The 8318-nt window shown below is 31.6% G+C and overlaps 1 long non-coding RNA gene across 1 annotated transcript; it reads left to right on the top strand.

Annotated features, from left to right (window-relative positions):
- LOC110266361 lies at positions 2481-3493 on the top strand. The gene is made up of 2 exons (XR_002353650.1): positions 2481-3000; positions 3414-3493. It is a non-coding gene; the product is annotated as an uncharacterized LOC110266361 (long non-coding RNA).

Here is an 8318-nt window from a genome sequence, read left to right as displayed (position 1 = left end):
CTTAATTTTCAATATATTATTCAATTTTTTATATAAGCAAAACCTTCTCAATATTTTTGTCAATCATGACAAAGCGCCATAATAAAGATTGAATATTTCATAAATTTACTGCCCCCAACTAGGCAACTATAGTACATTGCTAAAATATTCGTAGAGAACTATACATATTTTTTTGCTCTTTCACAGTAAAATATATGTTGTATATTTACTTTTTAATTTAATTTAATTTTTTCCTTAACGATGGAAATTGGAATGTTGCAATTGATGTTATTGAATGAGATATGAAATTTGTTGGATATAAATGGTCATAACAACTTCAATTCTCTAATTTAACTTTTTATTGTGACGGTAGATAGAAATAAAGATTTATTGAAAGAAAAAAAATTGCACCGTAAAATTTGATTAAAACCTTATAAACTATATAAAATCAATTGAAAATTAAAAAGTGAAACTATAATTGAGAACCTAGAGTATGTAATTAAACCTTTTTCATTTAATTAAAAGATTTATAAATGAGTAAACTACCATTTGTACCCACGAAAGTTGAAAACGTTGACATATCTACCCATAGAAAAAGGAAATTACCATTTGTATCCATGGAAAATGATTTTTACAAGCAAAATTATCCAAACCCTAAAAGATTATCTAAAAATCCCAAAATACCCTTATCATTACCACTGCTACCATCATCCCCCATCTCTCTCTTCGCATCACATGAACACTCTCCGATCTAACCTCCATTTCTCTGCCACAAACCACCTCTGCCACAAACCACCTCATTGCCACTCCTCATCACCATAACCTTCACCTTTGGAGGAATCAAAATCACCCCAGAGAAGAATTTGAAATGGATGACGATGGGTGAGAGTCAAAATTGGATCTTGGTTTCAGCTGAATCTGAAGTTGTTTGAGGGAACAAAACATTGAAAAGGGTGTCATGGAGAAAGCTAATAGAAATAGGGCGAAAAAGAACACAGATCCAAGGTGAGAAGAGAGTGAGGAGAGAGGATCAAATCCGAACAATCAAATACAGAAGCCTCATGTATTTGGATTCACTTTTTCTGGGAGAAAAGAAAAATGGTGAAAGAGACAGAAAGAGAGAGAGAGAGCTCACCGCGAATTTGGTTCGCAAAGGAGACCGCGGTGGTGGCGGATGGCGCGGTGGCCCGTCAGAGGCACTGGTTCGGTGATGAGGAGAAGGTAGCCTCGGTAGGTGAGGGTGGTTTGGCGGTGAAAAGAGGAGAAGGGGCACTGGGCTCTAGGGTTGCTAGCGGCGGCAAAGCAGGGGCGGGGTGGGTGCGAAGGTCCTCTGTTCGACAAGAGCGAGACAGGGAAGGAGAGAAGGAGGGGTGGTCACTGACACTGACACTGGAGGTTGCAAGAACGGAAACAGAGGCAATTTGGGGTTAGTAGTGGTGGTGGTGGTGGTAAGGTGATGAGTAGATGAGGATGATGAAGTGGTTAGTGGGGAGCGTACCAGTGCTTGTGGGTTGGGAAGATGGAGGGCTTGGCTTCATGGTGTACTTGCACCATGAAGGTGCTCTTCTTCTCCGGGGAAGCGGCAGCAAGTGTTGCTGTGACTGTGAGGATAAAAGAGAGGAGGGTGTGGCAAGGAGCCATTGAAGCAGCGGTGGAGACTGAGTGGGAAGTAATGGTGAGAGTGTGTTAGAAAGGAAAAGAGGGGTGGTGGTTGGGTGAAGAGGGTTAGGGTTAGAAAGGAGTTTGGGTGAAGGAGGTGGTGTGGTGGTGAAGATAAGGGTAATTTAGGGATTTTAGATAATTTTTTAGGGTTTGGATAATTTTGCTTGTAAAAATCATTTTTCATGGGTACAAATAGTAATTTTCTTTTTTTATAGGTAGATATGTCAGCGTTTTCAACTTTCGTGGGTACAAATGGTAGTTTACTCTTTATTAATACAAAACTTTTTTTTTTGGGACCTACTTATACAATACATGTTTGTGTGTGTCTAAAATAAAAACATGTAAAATCATGTAGTGTAATTTATTTATTTTTAAGCTTATGATGTCTGTATCTACTTGTGATATAACTAATCTTCATAGTTAACTACCCCATCAAAACGTTCTTAATACATCAAATTTAACTTGATGTGTAATTACTAATTATTAATCATTCCTCTTAGATATAAATTAAAGCACCACCCATACAAATATACAATTATTGCTTAAAGAATATAGGGATGAGAAAAAAGAAAAAGAGAAGAAAAGAAAAGAAAAAAAAGAAGAGAACAAAGGTCTATGAAATATTAATTTAATTGAATGCAAAGTTGAAAACTAACTAACTTTCAACTTTTTGAAACTAATATTGGATTAATTAAGATATCTAATCCCAATATCCTACCAACAATGCCTTGTGTGTGTGAAATCATTGCCTGGATAAAACTGAAAAAAAAAAGTCAAGCACTATCAATTTTTTAATTCAATCACTCTCTTACTTTTAGGCCTATGCACTTGTTTGTAACTTGTTTCTCTCTCTTTCTCTCTCTCAATCAAGATGCAAATAAGCACAAACAAACATTCAAGCCACAAGTCCAACCCCACCAACTCTCTTCTTATGAAAGTGTTCACTGTGTTTTTTTCCTGCTTCAACAGTGGAGCATGTGTATTTCTGTGCTTTTTGGTTTCATCTGATCTTGGATTTTTGTCTCGGACACAACAATGAAACCTCTTGTTTCACAATTCTCATATCTCCAAGTCTTATTATAGCCTTAGTTTTGAGCAAAAGAAAAGTAAAAAAGGATGAAATAATAAATTCATAGTTTTTTTTTTTTAAATTCTCTTATGGCTGTAATACAATTTTTGCTTCTAGTTCCACCAAATTCTGTTCCTATTTTTGTTGTTGTTCTTGGATTGGTGGTGAAGGGTAAGAGAATTCATGATTGATCTACAATTTCACTTGGAAGGAAATGGGGTTGAAGCTGATTCTGCTGCTGATTAAGCTACATTTAGTGCTCAGCACTCAACAGCTTCATGAATATGAAGGTATGAGCAATAATTTGAGGTGTTCTACAATGAAAATGTTATGTTGTTCAGAATTATATTCCTACTTAGGATTTTGTTAATGAAAATTTAACAAATGAGAACTTAGTTACAAACTTGTATTTGAGGTTTATACATAAGGTTTACATATTATTAATTGTAGTTATTACAATAATCATTACAGATGTTATATCTTACTTTGTTAATTTTGGTAGATCTTTCTAGACATATCCACAATCTATTTTCTCTCTGCTTCCGCGGGCCAAAAGTAGAAATTCCGATGAACATACCTCTCAAAAGTATTTATAAAATTAGTAATTTTTAGTTAACTTAGTTTATAGTTGATATTTTCCTCCCTAGGAAAGTTCATTCATTCCATAACTATGGTAAATTAAGATTTATGTTTCTGTTTTTAGTCACCAATCCACACCATTCAAGAGCAAGTAATCAGTTTAGTATTGCAATCCCACCATTGAAATCAACTTCTGGAGTTTCCGAAAGCACTGCACATGCACCTTCAAAATCATCTATAAAACCGCAAATCAAATAATATTTGCAAATTCTACGGATCAAATTCAGATTTGTAAACCCTTAAAAAGAATTGCTCAATAAGCTGTAAATGGAGCCCACGCACATTTTATTCAACAGATATGTAATCTGAAAACTGTAATATCCGGTGACGGATACAAAAAATTTTGATAATGGGGCAAAATATATATAACATGATAATAATTTTTATAATAAAAATATTATATTTACATAAAAAAATTAGCTATTAAATTATCTACTATAAATTTGTGTATAAATACATATATCATTTAACTTATTTTTAATGTATATTTTGTATTTCAAAATCTATATTTTAAGATTTATTCTGTACAAATTATTATACGTAGCATAATTGTTATTATAATTATATTTTGTTATTGTAAAATATCATTAGGTTTCATAATATCTAATTACAAATTAAAATACTAAAATAATAATTTAAATAATAACATATAATTTAAAATTTAATTTTTTATATTTCATATTTTAAAACCTTAACAATGTAATTAAAATGTCTTTCTTTTTGTATATGTCGTTAAACAATCATTTAAAACTCAATTTTCATACAATTAGCTCTTGATGATATTCATAGTTGAAAAAGTTCATTTAATTAGTGTAGTTATTATGAAAAAAACTAAAGTTAATTTTAAAAGAAGAAATACAAATGGATAGATAATATTCTTTCAACTCGATTTCTAAGAAAGAACATCAATCTTATTTAAATTTGAAACTTGATCATTATAATGGAAATCTAATATGAAGTTCTCAAATTGGCTATCAAGTGTCAAAAGTTGAATAAAAAATTATTGTGGAGTCAAATTTAATAATTTAGTGGGGACAAATAAATACTATTATTATATACTATTCAATAAAATTCTAAATTGTAGTGGGGCGTTTTCCCCAACACCCTAAAGAGTGGATCCGTCCCTGAATATCCCAAGTTTTTTTTGTAAACATTTTACATTTACCCTCCAATTTTATCAAAATACCTAAACTATATCTTACTCTTTTTTTTTTAAACCCTAACCCTAATCTCACTTACACTTACCTCACCATTCACTCTTCCATGCACTCTGAATAATGAAACAAAAAGAAAACACAGAAGAAAAAATGAATGAGAAAGAAAAAGTAGAAGAAGGGAGGAAAGGAGAGGACGATGTCGATTATGAGAGCGAGGGAGAGAGGGAACGAAGACGCGATGAACAGAGGAGAGGAAAGGATGTGACGGTGAAAGCTTTGTCGCAATCGAAGGAGATGCTGCTGTTTCGGCCTAAAGCCGTCGCTGCTGTCATGATTAAGGAGTAGAAGGAGAGAGAAGGAGCTTGTAGAGAGAGAAACGTGACAGAAGAGGAGCCGTTTCTCTGCTATTGCTGCTTCCATCGCTGTTGAGGCCGCCGCCATCTCTATTGGGGTCGCCATCGTTGCTGAATGAAGAGGGAGAGATTGAGCTGGATAGAGAAGGGAGGAAGAGAGAGTCGCGATGGAGGAGCCATTCACCATCATCGCGGTTGCTGTTGCTATCAACGGAGCTTGCTGTCGGGGGGCATCACCGTCATCGCTGTTGATGAACTGTCTCAGTCACTGTTTTGGTCTTGTTCAGCCCCACGCTCTCTTCATTCTCGTCTCTAAGGGGTTCGGTCCCTTGGGACCAAGTTGTGAGTAAGTTTTACATTTATAATCGTTAATTTTTTTAGTTTATGCTATTCTGAGTTTTTAATTATATTTATAACACTATTGTTGAAAAACTTTGATTTGATTAGAATAATTAATTTTTATAGTTGAATAAATATTTTTATGAAACTCATACCTCAGAAATTTTACATGAGACTATATATATGTTTGTTTGATGAAGCTTTATATTATTTTAGAACATTTGATTTTACTCGAATATATACTTTTGAAGCATTAAAATATTTGCTGTATTCACTGGCTTTAAAATTGTGAAATGTGTTTGAAATTACTTATGATTGAAGAAGGTATGATTAGAAAAGATTTCTTATGAGAAAGTATTATCTGATTTAATTCGATACTGTACATATTTAAAGATGGAAGATTTATTATATTTGAAATTATATGTTTTGAATTAGTTTGGAGGCTCGTATTAGAAAACCGTAGTTAATGGCGGTTATGACGTTAATTTAGATGCATCTAACTCAGACTCCAGCTAGCAGGGGCGTTGCTAGCCCAACGTGTAGGCCACACGTTGGATCTGTTATACCGTACGGGCACACATACAAGAGGAAAGGGCTACCCATAGAGGTGGATCTATCCAAGTGTGGACTTTTGATTTGATTTCTATATGAGAACTCCCTTATTGATTCACTTATTATGATCAATTACTATTTTTTAATTAAAAATTACTTTAATAATAACAATGATTATATGGTCTCATGTGGATTATAAATGTATTGTCTAGTTATTGAGTTGCGAAATTCATTCCGTTTTCTAAAAATATTTTTCAAGAATAAATACTTGAATATGTGAGCCCTTCTATTTAAGAATTATGATCTGCGATAGGTATCTGTTTCTTGTTGAGTTCCTAAAAATTGTATACTCTATATGTCATAGACAGGATCCAACCATTCGTAATTATTTTATTTTTGTTAAAAATGTATAACTATTTATTTTTGAACTTGTAAAATATTTGTAATTTTCTTATTCAATTTATATTTGAATATGTTAAATTTGCTATAGGATTATTTTCCTAAACACCAGTCATAACTCACTTTTACAAATAAAAACATAATCAAATTAGTTTATGATATTATATCTGTAGTAATAATTTATCAATTATATTTTGTGTATAATTTGCGCGTAATTTCATTGTAACTTTTAAATAATTAATTGCACCAAATACAGATAACTCACTCAAGAGAGTTTATTTTATTAGTTATGCAAAGTATATTTTTATTCAATTAGAAGAATTCAAGAATTTGTCATATTTAAAAATAAGATCAAAACATATTATCCCACCATCAGATAATTTATCATCCGAATTATATATGAATATAATAGGAGGGCTAATACTAAAAAAATTGATAACAGAACTAAAGACTTACAAAACCTTTCTTAAGTTCACAAAAAAATATTTATATTTGTGTGACATATAAAATAATTACCATATTAAATTCATGAAATCGAATTAATATCCGAACTTTTTATGTTTGGATCGGATATCAAATATATCCGTAAAATAAAAAATATTAAAAAAAATTATTTTTAAATATATTTACTTCTATAAACACTTTTTATGTTTACTTTTTTTAGAATTTTTTTAGAATTTTTTCAGAAATTTTTTTAAAACTAATTAATATTATATATTTTGTTACACTACATCTAGTTATAAAAATTTTATTTATTTCTAATGCTTATATTAAAAATGAAAATAAATTTAAATTAGTGAATTTTAATCTATAATATTATAAAAATTTTAAGAGATTTATTATTTTTTTATTTTAGTCCAATTTAAATGCTTTTTATTGTCTTTAGAAAGAAATTTTTTTAAGAAATTTAATAATATATGACGAGAAATACTAAATAAATTATACAAAAATCAATTAAAACGCAACATAAAAATAAAGGTATGTCTAAAATGAGCTCAATAATTATGTGCTTATTGAATGAGGCATACTTATATAGACCATTAGATTTTATTAGATGAAAATCAAAGGCTAATATAAAAGAAGAGCATTGATAGACTCTAATAAATATAGAATATCCTAGTACATAAATAAATGCTTTAAATGGCAATACTTTAATACACAATACTTTAAACGGTAACAAAATCTTTTATTCTTAAATAATTAAATATAAAATATATAAGTGTACTAGGGAGAGGTATCTACACCCTTATAAGGCATGCTTCGTTCTCCTCCCCAACCAATGTGGGACCTTACATTAACAACGAATCAGGCTCATATATTAAATAATAGATAATAATTAGGAAGACAAGTTGGTAGCACTCAGTTTTGGGTATGATCTAGACATACTAAAAATTGCGTCGTTACATTCCTCCTCCCATCCTTCATTGCAATCTGTCTTCCAATCTCTTCTATTCGCCATCAGAAATTTAAACTACTATCGATCTCCTTCGGTTTGCCTGGTATCACTATCACCAAGTTTATTTGTAACTTCCTCATCGTTCTTGTTCGTAATTTTTAAAATTTCATTATAATTGCTTGCTTCTTGAGGTGCTAGATCTGTTGTGGTTGGGATATTTGGAATTGAAGCCTCAAATCTACATCATGTTGTTAAATAACTATATAATTGATATATGAATTTTGACATTGCTTATTCTAAATCAATTTCCCAATCTGAAATGTTGTTTTCAGCAATTTCTGATAATAATGGTTGAAAATCTGGTTGATAACGATGCAGAAATGCTATCTCAAAGCTTAACAACTTGCTACTGGATTGTGCTATTGCCAGAGTCAGAACCATGTCACATCACGGCCGATTAGTCTCCCGGCGAACTCCTGAAAACATTGAGCTTCAAATGTTCTATTGGCATTCTACAGCTTTCAAGCACAAAAAATCCACCAATAACTGATCTCACCATCGAACATTGGAAGATCATCATGCTAAGGAGTGTGACTTAAATCTGAACCACCATGGGATCTGGTGATCACCGCCGGCATAGTGTTCAACAAAAGCACCATTTGATACAATACTATATCAAGAGATTTAGAGAATTAGATAGAAAATAGAGGTAATAGAATAGAGATCCCTAAAATCAAGACAAAGAGGAGATCATAATTTTCAATTATACAAGT

Source organism: Arachis ipaensis, chromosome B09, assembly GCF_000816755.2.
Source record: "Arachis ipaensis cultivar K30076 chromosome B09, Araip1.1, whole genome shotgun sequence".
Taxonomy (NCBI): Eukaryota; Viridiplantae; Streptophyta; class Magnoliopsida; order Fabales; family Fabaceae; genus Arachis; species Arachis ipaensis.
The sequence above is the reverse complement of the archived record's forward strand: the minus strand, read 5'-3'. Positions and strand labels throughout refer to the sequence as shown.